Source organism: Phymastichus coffea, unplaced genomic scaffold (genome assembly GCF_024137745.1).
Source record: "Phymastichus coffea isolate CEN01 unplaced genomic scaffold, Cenicafe_Pcof_1.1 PCOF00007, whole genome shotgun sequence".
NCBI lineage: Eukaryota > Metazoa > Arthropoda > Insecta > Hymenoptera > Eulophidae > Phymastichus > Phymastichus coffea.
The window spans coordinates 9,458,453-9,481,401 of NW_026706818.1; the positions used below are offsets into that span (position 1 = coordinate 9,458,453).

Here is a 22,949-nt window from a genome sequence, read left to right on the forward strand (position 1 = left end):
GATGCTAGGCTCGATCAAGGGCGTTTAATAATGTAATTGCCGAAAGACTCTTCGCTTGTTATTGCGCAATATAATGATCCTGCCTATCAGGCGCACTAACTGTTTGTTAGCGCGGCTGTGTTGGTTAGTATATAAAATATTATAACGAGCGTTGCGCGTAATCACCAATAACCGCAGTTAACAATATTTAAAAAAAAACACATTTACGTTGAGATAACACGATATCAAATAAAATCATTAATTTGAGTTTCTTTTGTTTAAAAGTTGCCGGTGTTAGTTTTTCCCGGGCCAACGGGTACAATATTATTGATTTGCGGCAACTTTCAAAACTTATTGGTGTTTACGCTTATTTAAGAGTCGTTCGGTCGCACTCGCACGCGCTTACAGCTACTGTTTACAATTTTTCGCGGTGGGCCTTCGCAAGCTAACTAACAGGCTATGTTTACTATTGTGGCCTTTAATACCAAGTGTGCACTACAACACTTGATTGACACCTAAGTCGCTGGTTGACTGAGCGCAAGGTCAATGTTAAGAACTGGTGTTTTGAACAATCATAAACACCATAGGTTCTTTTACGTTAGGCGCCATGTAACGGGGTGGATACCGTTTAATTAATTTATCCGCGTAATCGTATCGAAAAGCGCACGTAATTACCTATGTTAAATACGAAAATCGAAGAGCAGGAGGGAACGGGTGTCAGTCAACCAACTATCTACAAATACGAAATGAACACTTCGAAAGTACTGTTAATATCACATACGAGAACTTTTATTACCTCTTAACATTACATCGTATTCGGCCCGCGTGTTTATGTTTACATGCCGCGCGTACGACAACAACATGCAGTGTCGGATCGCTCGCCACGCTTTGTTTACCGAGATGTTACATGCACGCTTTTTCTCGAGTCGAGGAATTAGTTATTTGGCAATTATATCGCGATCGCGAAATTAAGCTGGCCAGCCTACCTTTTTTTTGCAGTCGTACGAAGAACGAAACAAACGGTTCGCACTCTCGTTGCGGGAAAGTCTGTCTTTATTACAAGGAAGCTCACGTTTTCGCTTTCACCCTCGCTGGCGAAACTTCTCACACGCGCACTCTCACACACACGCTTTTCAGACAGGCGGAGGCACCGTTGTCGCAGCTCCGACTCGGCTCGTATCGGCACTCCGGAAAAGCTCGGGAAACGTCAAGAGTCTTAGTAGCGCAGCTCTGCGATCGGGTTCTAATCCTCGACTTCTGGCTAAGCGTGTCGATGGCTAATCCTTCACTGGTTCGTTTTCAATCGCGCGCGTGCCGAATTCCCTCATTACATTTTTCGACTACCGGTAGGTGCTGCCACCGCAGACAGCCACTAGGTTAGGTTATTAGCGCTAATACGACGTTCACCGTCACAACATTTATTTACATTTTTCGATATATTTCAATCATTGAAGTAAATTAACCAAGAAAACTAAAAACTTATTTTACAAGCTCATCTCACAATCGTTCTGATCATGAACTTTCATTTGATATTAATGATGTAATAAGAACGGACAAAATAGAGAATGATAATAATATCACCAACTCTAATGAGTCAGATAGACTAATGGATGAACAAATTGGTATTAATATTTTATCGCATGTTGGACCAATTGAATCTATAAAAACGACACATACAAATAGTAATAAAAATACTAAAATCAATCAAGATGACAAAGGAAACGCAGCTGATAGCTTACATTCAGATTTAGAATATGTATTTTATGAAGAGGAAGGTGGTAAGGATGTTATAGCTATTCCTTTAGAATCTATTGAGTTTAAAGAAACTACCAAACAAAGAACACAACAGTCTTCGCAAGTAAAAAGATAGGGAAAACTAGTTCAAGCTGTCAAAGCTAACAGTGAAAATGGTATTTATTTTTTCTTTATTATTTTTTCACTCTTATTTTATTCTACTAGAGAAGCTTGAAAAATAATTATAGATATATAGAGTAGATTTGAAAAAAAAAATATAATTTATAAAAAATAATAATATAATTTATAATAAATTATAATTTATAAATAAATAAAAAAAAAATATATATATATATATATATATATATATATTTAGTCAGTAAAATGAACAAAAAAAATTTAGAGCTGTCTTTATCTATTAATTAAATTATATATATATATATATGTATGAGAAGATAAAGACGGCATCGAAGGATGAACTAAACAAGATCACAAAAAATGATTTTTTGAAATGCTTTGAGGATTGGAAAAAGCGTTGGCACAAGTGCATTATATCCGAGGGGGATTACTTTGAAGGAGATAAAATAAAAATTGATGAATAAATAAATATTTTTTGAGAAAAATAAAAATTCACCTTACTTTTTGATCACACCTCGTATATACAGGGTGTCCAAAAAGTAACGATACACCTGAGAAATTTTCTAAGCCGGTTTTTTTTTTAACCGGGTGAAGGTTGTTCTTGAAGTAACTTTTTACGAGGAATCCGATGGTAACCTTGGATTTGACCTTGAACCTCATTTTCAAGGTTATTTTGAGGTCAACCTCATTTTTTTAAATGGAAACCCCTATTTTTTATGGCGGAATCGGAAAGAGCGGAAAATTTTACGTCCAGATATGTATTGAGATATGAGGTTGAGGTAACCCCTAGAGGTCAACTGGAGGTCAAAGTATGAATTCTTAAAAATCTCGCGAATTCAGTGGTTAAACAAAACAAACAAAAGGATAACCCCAGGTAACTTTCAACGGTGCTCTTTAATTTGTCCTTGTACCTCATTTTCAAGGTTATTTTAAGGTCAACCTCATTTTTTTTAATGGGTACCCCTATTTATTGCAGTACCTGCAATTATGTCGATTTAATGTTCCGTCAAGTTGAAAAGTTGCTTCATCAGAGAAAACTATCTTTGATGGAAGATTTGGATTTTCAATTATGCGTGCCATCATATCTTCACAAAACTCAACACGACGATCGAAATCGTCTTCATTCAACTTGTGAACCAGGTGTACTTTAAACGGATGGAATTTTGCTGTTTTTAAAATGATATGTACGGACGATGTACTTATGTCATGCTCTTGAGCAACTCTGCGGATGGAATTTTGTGGATTTTCAGTGAATGATAATAGAACATTTAATAAATTCTCTTCATTTGTTGCTGAGCGTGGTCTGCCTGACTTAGGTAGATTTCTGACATGGCTAAAATTTACAAACCTTGAAATAGTATTCTGAACAGTAGACACAGCAATTGGAGTTCCATGAACCCGAAATGTCTCATTAAAAAGATTTCTCACTGCCCTGTAAGATCTTTCTACTCCACCCCAGCCTCTCATCATAAGAAGTGATATTCTTTCTCGTTCAGTGAGGCGTTCCATTTTAAGTCAGCGAATCGAAAATTACTCAAAAATCAATCAGAATTAAAAACAAAAAGTTTGCAACCCAAATAAATGTTTTCAAAAAATGAAAATTATAATTTGAGTACTTTTACAAAAAAGTTCTACTACAGTCCGACTATGCACTAATGCTTTATGGAGATTTTCGAATGGTAAAATCTTTTCAAATATGTTGCTTTTTTAAATATTAATTTTTGAAAATGCAATTGTCCCGAAGAATAAGCTCAAAACGATAAAGTTAGGCATAGTACATTTCCTAAGGATAGAACCAAGTGAAATTGTTAGTGGATTTTCAATGAATAGGTATGGGATAGTAACCTTCAAAAGTTTAACCGGCTAATCAAGTTATTAAGAAAATAAGCGTAAAAAATCATTGTTGTTAGGCGAGGGGAACTCACGAAAATCAAGCACCCCGATCGTGAGAGGCGAGGAGAACTCACGAAAATAAAGCACCACAAAGGGACAGATTTTACTACGTCCACGTCGTTGTTCCTGGGTAACGCTAAAAGTAAAAAAAATTGATCTTGAAAAAACCTTGATAATGAGGTTGAAGGTTAAATTCAAGGTCACGGATCTCCGATGGGCAATTACTAAATAAATACCCTTCTCCATTATGAAAAAAACTATAAAAATCGCCCTTGACTTATGATCTAAGTAGATATTTGGATGTGAAATTTTCCGCTCTTTCGATTGCCGCTGTCGAAAATGGGGGTTTCCATGACCTTTATTTACTTCCTTGTACCACTAAAATCCCGGTACTATTACAAAGCCACAGTTCGACCTTCATCTGACCCCTAGAGGTCACATTAACCTCAAACCTCAACTCATCCATACATGAGAGTCTTCACTTTTTTCGATTCCGCCATAAAAAATAGGGGTACCCATTAAAAAAAATGAGGTTGACCTCAAAATAACCATGAAAATGAGGTTCAAGGACAAATTAAAGAGCACCGTTGAAAGTTACCTGGGGTTATCCTTTTGTTTGTTTTGTTTAACCACTGAATTCGCGAGATTTTTAAGAATTCATACTTTGACCTCCAGTTGACCTCTAGGGGTTACCTCAACCTCATACCTCAATACATATCTGGACGTAAAATTTTCCGCTCTTTCCTATTCCGCCATAAAAAATAGGGGTTTCCATTTAAAAAAATGAGGTTGACCTCAAAATAACCTTGAAAATGAGGTTCAAGGTCAAATCCAAGGTTACCATCGGATTCCTTGTAAAAAGTTACTTCAAGAACAACCTTCACCCGGTTAAAAAAAAAACCGGCTTAGAAAATTTCACAGGTGTATAGTTACTTTTTGGACTCCCTGTATATACGACGTGTTATCAAAAAGTAAGGTGAATTTTTATTTTTCTCAAAAAATATTTATTTATTCATCAATTTTTATTTTATCTCCTTCAAAGTAATCCCCCTCGGATATAATGCACTTGTGCCAACGCTTTTTCCAATCCTCAAAGCATTTCAAAAAATCATTTTTTGTGATCTTGTTTAGTTCATCCTTCGATGCCATCTTTATCTTCTCAATCGTGGCAAAACGCCGTCCTTTCATGGGCCTCTTCAGTTTTGGAAACAAGAAGAAGTGACAGGGGGCCAGATCTGGGGAATACGGTGCCTGTGGCATCGTTACTGTGTTGATTTTAGCCAAAAATTCGCGCACAAGCAACGATGTGTGAGCAGGGGCGTTATCATGGTGCAAAAGCCAATTTTTATTTTTCCACAAATTCGAACGTTTCTGGCGGATTGCTTCGCGCAAATTGCGCATAACTTGCAGGTAATATTCCTTATTTACTGTTCTACCCTGTGGCAAGAACTCATGATGAACCACGCCCCTGCAGTCAAAGGAAACTGTAAGCAAAACCTTTACATTTGATCGAACTTGGCGTGCTTTTTTTGGTCTTGATGATCCAGAATGCCTCCACTGGGACGATTGAATCTTAGTCTCGACGTCATAACCGTATACCTATGTTTCGTCACCTGTTATAACCCTGTTGAGTAAATCTGGATCATCGTTGACGTCATTCAGTAGCTCTTGGGCGATGCTCATGCGACGTTTCTTTTGGTCGAAATTGAGCAATTTCGGAACAAACTTCGCTGACACACGTCTCATGTCTAAAACACTCGTCAAAATTGATTGGCACGAACCAAATGAAATGCCAATATCATCAGCAATTTCTCTAATGGTAATTCGACGATTTCCCAACACTATTTTCTTCACTTCTTCAACATTCTCATCAGTTGTTGATGTGCTGGGGCGTCCAGAATGAGGTTCGTCGTCGGTGTCTTCTTGGTCTTCTTGGAAGAGTTTATACCACTTGTAAACATTTTTTTGGCTTAAAGTAGACTCACCGTATGCTACTTTCAGCATTTCAAGTGTTTTGGAATATTTGATTCCATTTTTCACACAAAATTTAATGCAAACTCTTTGATCCATGTTTTTAGACAGCAGCAAATCGTTTCCGCGGTCTACCAGAGCGCTTCTTGTCTTCAACACTGCCGCTACTTTTAAATTTATTTACATTGTAGTCTACGGTTCGACGAGGAATATTGAGAATACTAGCAATCTGACGATTGCTTTTACCATTTATGTGAAATCCAATAACTTGATAACGTTTACTATAATCTCTCGGTGCCATACTTCAATAATATGTTACTATGGTAAACAATTTTTTAGAAGATTAGGACATTAAAAAAAAATTTTTTTCACTAATCATTAGTTATGTCAGTTTTTAGATTAGATTTTTCGTTGATCGAGATTTGCATACAATTAAAATTTGTCTACAATTAATAGAATAGCTTCGAGTATAAATGATCTGTTTTATTATTCCAAAGTGAAATATTGAAAAAATTAGACTACTTGATATTACGATTGAAAAAAAAATGTTTTCATATGATTATGAAATTTCGTTCACGTATTCTACTTACAAAATAGAACATTTTCTTCCCAGAAAATTTTTTTCTACAATTCGAATTTTCCGAGATACAGAGCAATGAATATAGATGCTGTTTTTGAATGAAATGCTCAATAATCGCTGAATTTAGACGAAAATTATATTTGAATGAGTGTTTTGGATAGTGCAGAAAAAGAGCTAAAAAATGCTATGTTTAGAATTTTTCTACGATTTTTTTTCTCGAAATGGCAAGCGGTTAAAGAAAAAGCAAAAATTTCGTAATTTTTGTTTTGATATTCACCGTTCTATCTGCAAGGAAAATATCTAAGCATGATTTTAATATACACCATTGAAAAGTGCTCCAAAAACCCTTTCAAATGAGCCTCCGCTGAGCTCTGTAGGTGTATTTCCAGCCGAGATATGGAGTTTCAAAGTTATAGTCGTTTTGTTCTCAGGTGGGCAAAGATTATTGAGCGGGAGTGTATATATATATATATATATTTATTTATTTATTTATTTATTTATTTATTTATTTATTCATTTATTTATTTATTTATTATAATTAGTACAATATTAATTTTTTTGCAGTTCAACGTGTGTGTGCGTGTATGTGTGTCTCATTTACCAAAGATGGTTTAATAAAAAAAGTGCAAGTACATATGAAGACCAAGATGAAAAAAATGCAATAGAAAATCCTGCTTACTTTCTTCTATTTGTAGCCTTTGCGGTAAACTACTATAAATAGCACAGTGTAAGAATTATCGAATCATTCATCAAACAGTATTACAATAAAATGGATCGCTACCCTAAACTAATTTCAATTGGTTACTCGGTTTTGAAAAACGATTTTCTCAAAATAGCGCGCTATTATTAGCGGTTGTTTTCAGGATGTGAAATATTTCGGATTTGTAGTATAATTCTCTCAAAGTACAAAGTATAATGAGTATTTAAAAAATAAATACCCAAATATAAAAATACCCAATTTGAGTGAAAATTCGTATTTAAAATCGCCAGAATTCATGATAGTAGAGTTCTAACCAGAGATTTTGTCGCTTACATTTCTTCATTAGTCTTCGCCATGGAAAGGGAGGTTTGAACAAGCATACGAATGGTTCTTCATTGTATTTAAGTGGAAGTATTGCTAAGTTTTTCACAACATAAGTTTTACCAGCCATTATGAAGCCTTGCACATCGACAGCGTATTCCATTGTGATAGAAAGCTACTACTGAGCTACTAAAGCTGTAACTTTTTAATACTCCTCCCCTCTCCTAAATGAGTTTCTTTATATCGCCATTCATCAGATTTTAATGAACGATGCGATCATATAGAATCAGATAATATGCTGTAGTTCCTTCACAAATATTTTCTATAGTTTCGAACTCCATGCGTACATCTACTGGAGCAGTCTTTAAGGACTCATTTTGTTTCGAATAGTCAATCAGTATAAGTGGCATGTAATTTTTATATTCGAGTTTTTTGAGCATCTTTACCGTAGTATACGTTTTGGAAATTGGCATACATACCATACAACATTGCGTACTGGTTTTTACAGAAAGCAAAGTTCAGATTGCCATAAGGATATCACTGAGAGTTGAGATACAGTTTTATATTACTGATGTTACAATGATCAAATATACTAGCGTTAGAGTTTGGTTCATTTTTTCAATTAGTTTGGAAGGCTAAGATGACGTAGCGTGGTTTCTCCTACCGATTTGTCATTTTAACTGTTCAGACGTGATTTGTGCATATGCCATTTGCGACGTTTTACATCAATCTTGAATTCTTCGTAAACTTCAACGTCGTTGACGGTCTTCTTCGTTTGATAAACTGTATTTACATCGGTACTCGATCTTATGGGAATTAATTCATATTTTATATTCACAAGCACTTTGCGATAGTCCTCAGCGAATCCAAGTATGAAACTCAGATGTATCAAAATATCAATGTCGCTATTCGTATTAGTTACGGTCCTCTTGTTCTATATTTACCTATCCGGCATTTTCGGCAATCAAAGTTTGACTTGAACTGAGAGGTAACCAGTTTTTCATAACTGTTGTGAGATAAACATTCTTACATTTATCTATTTCTATAGCGTTCAGCTCATACCTAATTTCTTCAAACATGTGACAAATGGCATTATTAACAAAAATAGTATTCGTTAACAAAGTATTATTGTTGCTACATAATCGTCCACAAATATGTAATGAGCTGCGAGATGGTAAAGACACAAGTCTTGATGTTGATATGATATACGAATCTCGTCACTATTTTTGAATGATGAATTGGTGGAAGATTGATGAGCATGGATCTCGTAATGAGCCAAAAATTCATCAAAGACGAAACGTAACCGTATTTCTAGAACGTTTTCCATTGTTTCGTTCAAAACAGCAACAAAAATTAGGCAATTTATTTCCAACCAGAAACAACTCTTAGCCCAAGGCTATTTAGGAACTTTATGCTGTGATGTGTTAAAGCTTTCGATTTCCTATGAAGATTGATGACATTTTCAATTTTAGTCGACGACTGATGGTGGGTCTGCATTTTTCAGTGCTTATATAGCACTTACCACTCTTCAAATCGTAAACAATTCCCATCATATACTTTTGATGTGTAATCAGATGGCTATAACTTCACCACGAAAATTAATGAAATTTCCATCTTGATCGACGATGCGTAATTGTAAATAATCTACTGACTTTTTCGTAACTGGAAGATAAATCATGTGAGAGGGAATTTCAATAATTTTATATCCAGGCGGTACTGCTGGAATAAATTCGTGAATATAGTGAACAGTGTTTCCGTTCAAGTAAGCGCCTGCGGATATGTTATACTGGACTCTTACAGCATTTACCTTGCGAATACTGACGAGAAGATCAGAGTTGTGAGAAACGTTTGCCTCTAATATACGTTGTGAAAAACCCAATAATCTTCCAATAGAATTCTGCGGACGAAAATCGATAGGTTCAGAACACTTGATTGTACAATGCAAGGTGTTTTTGATTGGTATCAAACATAATGTTATATTATTATGATCAGTGCGGAGACACTGCACAGCTCTGCAAAGAAATTTATCAATGTGGTCGATCTCTTAAGGCCCGATTCGGTATGTCGATAATTTGATTTGCGACGTAAAATTTATTATTATGTACGTCAATATTAAATATAAAGTTGAACGTTAAGAACTCGGATAAGCCTAACTTGCAATGTTTATGCTGTGATAGTTTAATTAGTGGGAAATAGTGCGCTTCCAACAGTGAAGAATGACCCGAGAGAGCCAGAGTTAACAAATCCTCCATGACTATCCGAACATGATTACCAATATTTTAACTTTGCCTTCACTTTTATATCCTCGCACAAAAACTGTAAACAACGATGACCGCATACGTGAGAATTGAAATCTTGATATTTTTTAGTATTATATTTAATTTGGATATCACCAAGATACATCATGAAATCTATAAGTGGCCTAAGATCTCAAAAGCCATCAAAATAAGTGACGTTTTTTCCGATTTTCCGATAAACCACCCAGTGCGTTTTTGTTCCTTCGACGTCATCAAAATTGACTATAGCTGATTCGTGGTAATATGATCCAAAACTCGGTAAGTCATTTCTTATGAAGACTCCGCGAAAATTCGGTATATTCAAAATTTTTGCATACTTCATCAAGTCAGTGCTTGTGAGGGCTCTATCCGGTAGATTTATTTCTAACTTTTTTTTTCAAACATGATCCCAGATAAAGTTTGAGATACTAGCCTTTTCCAGAGTAATGTCCCCCATAGTTCTGTTGTGTCTCTTGTTCTCTTCCAATTGCTATTTTGCAGACTTTGCATCGTTCACAGCTTTTGCGATTCCCGCGGCGCCACCACCTAGCATATCAGTTGCACTCAAGCCTGCAAAAAGTGTATGAGGAAGGGCAAAACTCCACCCATCTTAGTTGATATTTGCAGAATTCGTGGAATGTTGATGTTTGCTTTTCCATCAGCTTTTTTAACGGCTGTACGAGCTTTCTTCAAATAGAACCGATGACTTTGCACTCACATTTACCCTTGGACCATTTGAATGTGGTCACTTTGATCACTTTTTTTAAATTAACTAAATTATTAGTTTTTTTGCGTCCTTTCAGCTTGGTCCTTTTTCTCTTCTCGTGAGACTCATACCAAACTTTCATTTTAATTTCATGACGTTAGATACAGCGTAAGTAGCTGCTTTATCACCAAAACTAGAATCCTAAGCAAAGACTCTATTGAACGCTTTTTCAGCTAAAATTTTGTCTGCGATATTTCTAGCCTGTATATTTTCTCGATTATTCGAGTAAGCTATATCGTATTGCTTACAAGCTGCGTCGAGAGAATTGATTCCTGGATCGCCGCGAACTAAATGTGTCTGTAACTTAGTTCCTGGTCCGCAATATTGATAGCCTGGAATATGGAGCTCAAATGGAAGTTTATTGATGATATCATTGATCAATCCTCGTCCTTTCTTTTTTTTTTTTCATAATATAATTTTTGCATATACGAGGTGTGTTCAAAAAATACCCGGAATTTTTAAATTTCGCGAGTCTGGAGAGTCCGATTGTCAAAATTTTTTTTTATTGTGTTGGTATACATGCCCCTGAAGTATGATAAAATTTTCAGCTATATTCACTGTTTACTTTGTCTGCGGTAGTCGCTAAGGTTTGACGTGTTTTTATGAGCTCGGCGATTTTCGTTTTTTAAAAGAAATGGATCAAAGAATTTGTATTAAATTTTGCGTAAAAAATGAAATAAAGTGTAACAAAGTGTGTGAAATGTTATAAAAAGCCTCTGGTGAGTCTGCTATGAAAAAGACAAGTGTTTACGAGTGGTATAAGCGTTTCCAAGATGGCCGCGAAGACGTTGAAGATGACGAACGGTCGACCCAGCACGTCAACAATCGATGAAAATGTGAAAAAAGTGGAAAAAATGATTCTGAATGATCGCCGAATCACAATTAGAGAAGTTGCTGATGAAGTTGGTATATCAATTGGCTCATGTCATAGCATTTTTTCAAATGTTTTGGGCATGAAACGGGTGGCAGCAAAATTCATTCCAAAACTGCTGAACTTTAACCAAAAAAACAATCGCATGAACATCGCTCAGGAGCTGTTAACCGACGTCAACGACGATCCAAGTTTGCTTGAAAGGGTCATAACTGGTGATGAAACATGGGTTATGATGTCGAAACCAAAGCACAATCGTCCACGTGGAAGCATTTAACGTCACCAAGAGCGAAAAAAGCACGTCAAGTTCGATCAAATGTGAAGGTTTTGCTTACAGTTTTCTTTGACTGCAGGGGCGTGGTGCACCATGAGTTCTTATCACAAAGTCGTACGATTAATAAGGAGTATTACCTTGAAATATGCAACGTTTGCGTGAAGCAATCCGAAAAAAACGCCCTGATTTATGGAAAAACAATTCATGGCTTTTGCATCACGATAACGCACCTTCACTCGTCGTTACTTGTTCGTAATTTTTTGGCCAAAAACAATACCGTAGTCGTGCCCCAACCTCCATATTCACCAGATATGACTCCGTGTAACTTTTTCCTGTTCCCAAAGTTGAAAAGACCCATGAAAGGACGGCGTTTTTCCTCGATTGAAGAAATAAAGGCCGAATCGCTGAGTGCTCAAGGACATACCGAAAAGTGAATATCAAGAGTGCTTCGAAGATTGGAAAAAACGCTGGCATAAGTGTATTATATCTGGGGGGGGATTACTTTGAAGGGAACCACATTGATGTAAACGAATAAATAAATATTTTTTTGGAAAAACGATAATTCCGGGTACTTTTTGAACACACCTCGTATTGGAATAATGTTTGAGATAATTCTCTTGCTGGGAAATAAATCCATGACAAATTAATCGTGAGCCTGAAGAAATAACGTATATTTCAATAATTTGTTTGTATTTTTCTTTTTTCAAAATTAAATCAATTTTTATACTTTTGTCTAAGTTGTACTTGTAGTTGTACTTTTGTCTATAAGCTATCAAAAATAATGAATACTAGTACATTAAAAATGATCTATTACGCACTCTTTCACAGCATAATGACCTATGGAATTATAGCATGGGGAGGAGCGTACACAGGTCGAATTAAAGTAATACAAAACTTACAAAACAAATTACTAAAAATAATCTATAAAAACCAATTTGTGACACATGAATACCCACTTAACTTAGATCAATGCTTTTCGTTGGAATCTCTACTATTCCACTATGATACTTTTAAGGACAAATATATTGGAAAAGAAAGAAAAACAAGATTCGCCTCAATCCAACACCCAAAAAGAACACTAACTATCAGCATAAAAAACAGTTATGTAAGAGCAATTATGTTATACAATAAACTACCTAATGACTTAAAAACAATTAGCAACACGACAACAAGGAAAAACAAACTTAAAAAATGGATCAAAGGAAACCCAATATGGCAAATAGATTAAACTGCAAAAATATAAAACAATTAATTGATCTCTATGGTACTCTGTATCCGACATCGGAAGTCCATGAGGATGCAGTAGACCATAACAAATTAATACTAGATATTAGAACATTTATTTGTGCAAATAACAATTGCAATTTATCTCATATAAGATCACACAAAAGAATCACTCAGTATAACTATGAAAAAATGCTGAAAGGATCAACACAAGACATCAACAGGATCACAAAGCTAGCTAACAGCCTCTTGAATAATATGAAAACAACGACAGCTACACAAATTAACAGAATAAAATTTACCAAGTCCACACTCGAAGAACATAACATAAACAGTAATAACAAAATGTCCATAGAAACAGTTTTCGATGCCATTGATGAGATGGCATATGAAAATAACTATAGAGCACTGTCAAGAAAACCGATGCCAGCCCCTGGAAAACTGATAGAACAACCAAATTGTATCAGAATGACCTATGGAGACATAAACTATCTAGGCAACAATAAAGCCCTGTTAAACTTTGACAGAGGTATTCAAGGAACACAAATTTTCAGGAACTCAGCATCACCTCTAAAATATCAACCTCAATACCTAGACATTGTAGTTGTCGATGACATAGTGTTCACCTCAACTTGCAAATGTGTCTCGAGCAAACAACACAAAGAAATTTTTCCACACTATAGAGAAACTTGCGCAATAGGACTAACATGTCCAGCAAGATTAACAGAACGTGTCATCTACAGAAGAACCAAGAATGCAACACCAGGATATTTCACTACAGCTAGACAGATGCTAAACAGAACATGGGATTAGAACAATAAATTAGGAATATCTTTATACAAATTATTAATTAGTTTTAAGTATTAGTTTTAGTTTATTAAACATGCCAGACCAGCGTACAGGAAGAAATTCCTCTGCTGGATTACATGTAATGTAATGTATTTGTATATCATTAATTATTATTAATGTATATTTACTCTGGACATAAATAAATAAATAAATAAATATCTCCTACGTTTGATCCGCTAAAACAGCCCCAAACCATAATACATTCTTCACCGTGCTTTACCGTTGGCACAATACAACTTTTTGAATATTTTTCTCCAACACGTCTTTGAATAGCTATTGATCTTTTAGTACCAAAAATCTGAAATTTAGACTCGTGGGTCCACAATACGTTATTCCAATCTGCTACAGTCCAATTTTTGTGTTCTTTAGCCTATTTTAATCTTTTAGTGATATTGTTCTTCCGCAGAAATGGTTTTTTTACAGCAATTCTTCCGAACAATCCGTCCTTATTTAGTCTACGCTTTACGGTTATGTAACTCACTGATTTTCTTAGATGCCGATGTGCATCAGCAATGATTTGTCTAGCTGTTAGACGTCTGTTACGTAAACATATATTTTTTATAAATGCGTCATCAGACTTTGTTGTTTTTCGTGGTCTACCAGAGCGTTTCTTGTCTTCAACACTTCCGCTAAATTTAATTTATTTACATTATAGTCTACGGTTCGACGAGGAATATTGAAAATATTAGCAATCTGACGATTACTTTTACCATTTATTTGTAATTCAATAATTTGATAACGTTTATACAAACCTTTTGGTGCCATACTAAAATAATACTTCTGTTGGGGTAATTGGTAGCAAATAAGTAGAAGCGATGTGAGTTGAAGAAGAGAACTTTATTGTAAGAAAAGAAACACCAAGGTAGGAAGAAACACACGTGTATACGAGCGCAAGCGGCAGCGAGAACGCAGTGGCGTGCGCAAGAGCAAGCGGCATCGCTAGCGGTAGCAAGTGCCGCATGAGAGCGCCATCACACGTACTAATGTCGCACATATACAACTCTCACACTTCCTCACGACATTACTACATACATTTGTACGCGACAATAATTCCAGCGAGATGATTTTACCATACTCCTGATGCGTAGACTTAAACTACATACATTGTACACTACAGTAGAGTCGAGGTGAGTCTACCAGACTCCCGATGAGTATACATAGTCCTCATTCTGTTCGTCCCAATAAAACTGGTTACCCTCCTTGTCTGTGGCCCAAGTTACTCCATTGATCACCTTGTATGTATAGCCATCATGGATTGTGTTTGGAGTCATTTCGTCACCTTCACCTAGCTCACCTATATATCTCTTATTCATATAGTCTACAAAACCAAGAATTTCATTTGTTAATCTTTCATGCAAGGTGAACGATAGTAGCTTGATAAATATATCTGCCAACTTTACTAAAACGCGTCCCCTGTTTGCATATTGTTTCACGAAGTGAAATCTAATCTCAGTTAAATATCTGAGTCCTATCGCATCTTGAATTTAAATTCATGTAATTGCTGCATAATTATCACAGTACAGAGTCATCGCGTAGGGATTTTTGTTAGCGAAACTTTCAACCACGTAACCTAAAGCAATCATCTCCTTGCAAGCCTCGCTCACTGCTATGTATTCTGCCTGACACGTCGACAGCGAAATGTAGTGCTGTTTTTGTTTCCCAAGCAATTATATCTCCATATAGCCTTACTAAGTAGCCACAAGTAGTTATTGAACCTTTGCAGTCCGCCAGACTTACGTCGCAAAATCCGTCAATATCTGAGGTTTCTCCCTTGTAAGTTATGCATAAATCTTTGGTTTTCATCAAATACTTAAGAACGCGCTCCAACATTTTTCATTTTATTTTAGTCGGATTTAATTGATGTCTACTTAAAATGCTTACTGCGTAAGTTATATCGGGTCGCGTCGTATTGACACGATAGAGCAGAGAGCCTACTGCTTCTCTATACGTAGTTGGTGATATATTTTCGTTGTTTCTGGCTTCTCCTTCTCGCTCTCTACGTTCCCGATTTAATACTTGATTAGTCATCATAGGTGATCTTTGAGGGTGAGCTTTATCGTAACCAAAGCGTTTTAGCATTTTCTCTATAAATTCGGTTTGATTGAGTTCAAGTATTCTCCTGGATTTGTCGCGTTTAATTTAAATCCCTAAGTATTCCATTGGTTCACCTAAATCCTTCATTCGAAATATTGTTAGCAGCTCTCCTTTAACTTTTTCTAATAACTCTAAATTATTTCCTGTAATTATTATGTCATCTACATATAAAACAGCTACAGTTATCGAGTCTCCTATGATTAAAGTAAATAAGCACGGATCGTTTTTGTTAGTCCTAAATCCTAATTTTATCATTACATCGTAAAAAGTCTCATACCATCTCTTTGGACTAGTTTTATGACCGTAGAGTGATTTTGTCAATCTCCAAACGTATTTTTTCTTTTCTTCCTCGGTTACGGGATAACCCTCTGAAATTTCCATGTAAATTTCCTCTAGTACTGTGCTGATCAACAAAGCTGTTTTCATATCAAGTTGATGCATCTGAAGATTATATTTATTTGCGAAGGCTAACACTGCTCGGACTAGAGATAGTCTTGTTACCGGAGCATATGTTTCTTTTGTGTTGTACAAGTTAGAATCTTTGAAACCCCTAGTGACAATTCTCGCCTTCTCGATTTTACTCTCGGAATTATCAGTTTTTGTTTTTAGAACTCAACGCGAATCTAGAATGTTTGGCTTTCGCCCTTTTGAGTCTATCTTAGGCCTATTTACTATTTTAAACACTCCATTCAAATTCATGGCTTTTAATTTGTCATTTATTGATTCGAGCCATTCAGGCCAGTCCTGTCTACTTCTAGCTACGCGATAGCTTTTAGGGTCACCTTTAATTTCGGATAATAACGCGTGATATTCTTCGCTGAATTCGGGGCTTTCTTCACCTATCGTTGACGCATACAGTACTACAGGTGTCGACTGGATTTTTACGCGGTCGTCAGCGCCTCCTTTTTATTGGTATATCCTGTGTATCTCCCTCATTTTCGGAAATTGTATCTACCTTCACTTCTCCCTCAGTTTTTCTTTTTTTCTAATTAATTTCAGGGTCAATGCGGCTTATTTCTAGTTTTACTTTATTCTCCGGATCTTTATGGATATCTCCATACACGTATCTTTCAATGAACTTAACGTTTCTAGTTTCTAATAATTTCTTAGTTTCCGGGTGAAAGACTATATATCCTGTAGAGAAATACCCAACTAAGTAACCTTTTAAAAATAACGCGGCGAATTTTCTTGCGTTGTCTTTTTTAATGTACGTTAGGCAACCGACTCTTTTGACGAAGGGTAACTTATTCATTTTTGCAACTATACAATTCTCATATTCTTTGATTCCGTCGTCATAATCAGATTGATCGTACTCCTTGAGTTTCGGATGCGCTTTCTTGAACTTTTGCATATATCGTGCTTACATATGTCCTAGTGTTGAATGCCGTAGTAACACGGTGTTTAGTTTATTTTTCCGGTCGTCTTTAGGTTGTATTGATCCTCCTATTCTTTCTAGTTTAAGTTTGTTAGTTTTTAAAACTTTTCTATTAGCCACGATGTTGAGTAATTTATTACTTTTGTCTTCCGATGAGACTTTCTTTTTTGCACCAATTGTTTTTCTACTACTAGTAGCTAGGTTAACGAAAATTCTTTCATCACCTAATTTATTGCCTGATTTAACGTTGTTTATTTTTACTTCTATTTTCCAAAATGGATTATTATAAATTCCAGATATCACGGTTTTTTTAGTTTTCAGGTCGAAGATATTAATTTCTTTATTGTCCATGTGACGGCAGGATATATGTGATTAAAATTTTTAAATTTCACAAGAATAACACAAGCCGACAAGGAAAAAAACCCAGAAACCAGACAGTACGTTCCTAAAGGTTTTTCGTGCGCTGAACCCGAATCTGACCTTCATATGTAATGCATGCACTTCATATGTAAGTGTGAAGGTACGAAGGGCAGAATAGCGTATTGAAAAAAATGAATGCACGCTTGTATAAATTTAGACTATAGATTCTATTGCTTGGAGACTATTAAGAAGAATTTCCCTGCGATACTCGGCTCGGTTCCCACAGCTCATGGTAAGCAGTTTCAACTCTGCCGTTGGTCTTAGAAAAATTACACAGGTCGACAAAATTTGAAAAATGGAAAAACCCAGAAACCAGACAGTATGTTCCCAAACGTTTTTGGTGCACTGAAACCGCATCTGACCTCAGAATTGCTCCATCACCCTAGGTTTTCGAGAAATCCTAATCTAAAAGTTCAAAAAACAGGATTTTTCACTATATTTCGCGTAGTATTACGTCGTAAGCCAATTTTATTTTAAAAAACGAGTAATGCTATCTCAAAGTACTACTCTTACCCTTCAAAACCCTTTTTTCAGATTTAAAAAATCTTTTGTTTCCATCGAGATATCGTAGATTGAATTTGAGTGATTTAGCGATTTCGTTACAGCACGAAATAGTGGCGAATTTCCGAATAAGGAGTTATAGTGTAATTATATGTTTTTTGGGTCACTGAATCCAAATTTAACGTCAGAATGACTCTATAATCTCAATTCCCTTAACCCTAGAGCCCCATAACCTGCGACACTGTAACCCCTGACCGACATACCCCAATTTCCTAAACCCTCGAGCCCTTTGACCTACTGCGGTATAACCCCCGACCCTCACACCCTAATTTCCTTAACCCTCGAGCCTTTAACCTGCGAAGCTATAACCCCCGACCCTCACACCCCAATTTCCTCAATCCTTGAGCCCTATTACCGCGATGCTATAACCCCCAACCCTCATACCAAAATTAGCTACGCAGAATACCTTAAGCCTCCAAATTATATTCAACCCCCGAGCCCTCCAAGTCTGTAACCTCAGATTCCTTTGCCAGAATTTCCTCAATCAGCACTTCAAGCTGCTATCATGTAACCGTATGTCTCTACATTTCGATCCCTTCAATATCCAAGCCTTGTATTCTACGCAGCTTTCAATTACGCGTTTTAAATCTCATTTATTCAGTTTGTGAGTGTTGCATCTGAATATCTGCAACCCTACAGTTTTTCACTTCTTTTTTTTATGAAAACGCTGTCGTTTATCTTGAAATGAACGTTTAAGAGATTTGCGTCTATGATGATCTGTCAATGTATCGTGTCGGTGTAGAGCCCAGCAACAGTCAGCCATCATGCTCTCATTCCATCTACCTTGATAATGTTCCTCTTTGTTTCTGAAATCTTGATGAAATCTTTCACCCATTTCTTCACTGAACGCCCCAACATTGTCCGGAAAGTATTCCAAATGTGAAAACAAAAAGTGTATTTTCAGGCTCACCAAACACCCTAATTTTTGAAAATTCTGTAGCATTGTCGACACAATAGTTTTGTATTTAGGGTCCCGGTAGTTTCCGAGAAAATTCTCGGTGATACTTTTCAAACTTATCCAAGCATTTCTCTCATTAGTCGTCATTGTCAAGAGGAATTCATCATCTTTCATAAGTGCTCGAATGTCTGGCCCTACAAATATGCCTTCCTTAATTTTCGCTTCAGACAATTTAGGAAATTTGCCCTGAAGATACTTGTAACATTCGCCTTCCTTATCTAGTGCCTTGACGAATTGCTTCATCAAGCCCAGTTTTATATGGAGTGGAGGTAACAAGATATGTTTAGTATCAACAAGGTTCTCATGGACGACATTGTGTGATCCAACAACCATTCCGATTCTTTTTGTCCATTCTTTCCGAACCCAATGTTCTTCTCGTGCATGATTGTCCCAGAGACAAAAAAACAGGGGTGCTTCGTATTTCCAGATTGCAAGCCAACTAATATATTGATCATCTTGCAATCGCCACAAATGAACCATTTGTGTTCATTGTAATTGATTTTCTCAAGAAGGAATCGAAAGTTATCGTGAGACTCTTTCATCACAGTGGAATGAGCAATGGGAATAGCTGCATACTCATTCCCATTGTGCAGAAGTACTGCCTTGAGACTTTGTACAGATGCATCCATGAAGAGTCGCCAGTTCTCTGGATTATAACCTCCTTGCACTCCATATAAACTGATGAGATGCTTTATATCGTTGCAGTAAACAAGGTTATCCACGCAAGTAAAATATGGCCGAAATTTAATATCTCTCTTCCTGTAAATAGAAACTTTTGTCTCAGGTAATAAAAGATTTCTTTCTTTCAGTCTTGAAGCTAAGAGTTCTGAAGAATCTTTCGGAAGATTCAAATCACGGATCAGATCATCCAAAGAATTTTGGTCGAAAAGTTTGGGCTTTTCTGAGTCAGAAAAATCTTCTTCATCACTACTGCTGCTTTTGTCTGTTACCGGAACTTCTATTGGTTGAAGTTTTTTTGGCTCAGTATCAGAATTTTTTTTTCTTTCTATTTTTCCATACTGAGCTGCTGTAACACTAGAAACGTTCGGATAAAGGAGAGAAGCTTTGTTATTATGATTAAAACCTAAAGTATCACATTTACAAAAGTAACAGTCATCATGGTGATTTTTAGGTTCACGCCATATTGTTGGTTGGAGAACACCTTCGGTTTTAGTTTTATTCCAGTTTTTCAAACTTCGGCGACAGTTTTCACAAATATATTTAGGAACCCATGGTTTGTCTAAATTCTTCATAGGTGTCTCGTAACATTCTTCAAACTGATCTTTAATGATATCAGTGATTGATCGACGAAGTCGAGCTACCTCAAATTTACCGCAGATATTACAAAAGGAATCGATTTTTCCTTAGCATGGAATTCTACATGCCGACATCTTCAATAACTTATAAGTTAATTGGAAATCACGAGTAATATTATAAACTTATTCTAATAACGATATGGGTAAATATAATTAAATTTCTAGAAGACAAAGTAATAATAAAGATCAGTAAAAGTACTGCACGCAGTGATATATGAGAAATAATAGAAAGTATTTAATTCCAGTGACTTCTCCGTTAGCCTGCCGCTCAAACACGATCTCTAACACGGATGAAGAGTAGAACACAAAATCTTGGAGTTTTCGAGCAGTGTTAAAACACGAATAATATTATAAACTTATTCTAATACCGGAATGGGGTAATGATAAAATTTCTGAAAAATGAAGTTATAATAAAAATCAATGAAAGTACTGCACGCAGTGTTGTACGAGAAATAATACCAAAAATTTAATTCCAGTGACTTATCCGTTAGTCTGCCGCTCAAACACGATTCCTAACACGGATGAAAAACGAAGCACAAAAATTTGTTGTTTTTGAGCAATGTCATACACGGTTATTCTCAAGTAAGGAAATGTAGGCCCTAAGTGAATCCGATATCTGCTAACGTAGATACTTTATTCATCGTTAGTATACCAGAAAAATGTAAGATTAAAAATCCTAGCTGATAGATTTCTCAAGTTATAGACACTTGTATGTAAACGTAAATTGTACTTGTATACGTAAATTGGATATGAATTTTCCTATCACAAACACAAATTCTTCTACCTTCTTTTACCGCAGAAATGACGTCTATCGTTGTTCCATTGACCCAGCGGTATTCCCCGTCCACCAAACCCGAATTTCTTTAACCCTCGATAGGGCCGGGAGTTATAGCTTCGCAGGTTAAAGGCTCGAGGGTTAAGGAAATTGCGGTGTGAGGGTCGGGGGTTATACCGCAGCAGGTTAAAGGGCTCGAGAGTTAAGGACTTTGGAGTATATCGGTCAGGGGTTACAGCGTCGCAGGTTATGGGGCTCTAGGGTTAAGGGAATTGAGATTATAGTGTCATTCTGACGTTAAATTTGGATTCAGTGACCCAAAAAACATATAATTACACTATAACTCCTTATTCGGAAATTCGCCACTATTTCGTGCTGTAACGAAATCGCTAAATCACTCAAATTCAGTCTACGATATCTCGATGGAAAAAAAAGATTTTTTAAATCTGAAAAAGGGTTTTGAAGGGTAAGAGTAGTACTTTGAGATACTCGTTTTTTAAAATAAAATTGGCTTACAACGTAATACTACGCGAAATATAGTGAAAAATCGTGTTTTTTGAACTTTTAGGTTAGGATTTCTCGAAAACCTAGGGTGATGGAGCAATTCTGAGGTCAGATGCGGTTTCAGCGCACCAAAAACGTTTGGGAACGTACTGTCTGGTTTCTGGGTGTTTCCATTTTTTAAATTTTGTCGGCCTGTGTAATTTTTCTAAGACCAACAGCAGAGTTGAAACTGCTTCCCATGAGCTGTGGGAACCGAGCCGAGTATCGCAGGGAAATTCTTCTTAATAGTCTCCAAGCAATAGAATCTATAGTCTAAATTTATACAAGCGTGCATTCATTTTTTTCAATACGCTATTCTGCCCTTCGTACCTTCACACTTACATATGAAGTGCATGCAGCCTCCGAACACGTGAGCGCTGAGATGCCGATGAAAGAAGAGGGCCATAAAACTGCAACCTGTTTCCCGTTCTAATTTTTCCCACCGAATTCTTCTCCTTTAAGAAGACAAAAAAAATTTTTACCATTTAAAGAGAATAAAATAGAAATATTAAAATTTATAAAATCAACCTTTCACCTTCTATTATAAATAATTATTCATGGCTCTCCACATTCTTTTATCGACTCACCATTTTCAAATATCAAAACATACAATTTAAGTTAAATAATAGAATCATAAGCATCAATAGTCTGTAGTAACTAATAACGTAACACTAAGTTCAGACAAATTCTCAAACATTATAAATTCGTTTATGATAATTAATCGTAGAATTTTTACATTTTTAGTATTATTTCAACTTGTAATCGATTCCCTAGTATTAAGTGATCATGTAAAATTACAATTATGTACTCTGATTAACATTCGTTTGCGTTAATTAATTAAAAATAACAGCGTCACTTTTATTCTCAAAAATGAAATTCTAAAAGCTATCTCTGAAGAAAAGGGTCCAAATTTAGAAAAGAACCGCCCTCTCACTCTGAAAACTCACGCCCTCCGACCAATAATGTATTCCGATTCGATCAAGAAAATCCTTCGGCCAATACGGAAAACTTTGAGTTTGTCACTCCATGGGCCTGAAGAAGGGAATTTCCACCCAACCGCCCCCAGTTTATAAAAAGCTCTGCACATGGCCGCGATAAGCAGTCTAGTGAAAATTAATAAAGTCAGATTATTTTAAGCAGTTCAGTGGAAATTAGTAAACTCAGATTTAAGTTCAAGTTATTAGAGAAGTCTAGTGGAAATTAATTAAGTTCAAATTATTAGAGAAGTCTAGTGGAAATTAATCAAGTTCAAGTTATTTGAGAAGTCCAGTGAAATTTAGTAAAGTCAAATTCAAGTTCAAGGAGCCAAAACTACTTTAAGAAACATCTTC

The 22,949-nt window shown here is 36.0% G+C and overlaps 1 protein-coding gene across 1 annotated transcript in view; it reads right to left on the bottom strand.

Moving 5' to 3' along the window:
• The window catches only part of LOC131668942 (lachesin-like), a 944,221-nt gene that overhangs the window by 454,844 nt on the left and 466,428 nt on the right, over positions 1–22,949 (bottom strand). The window lies entirely within an intron of this gene.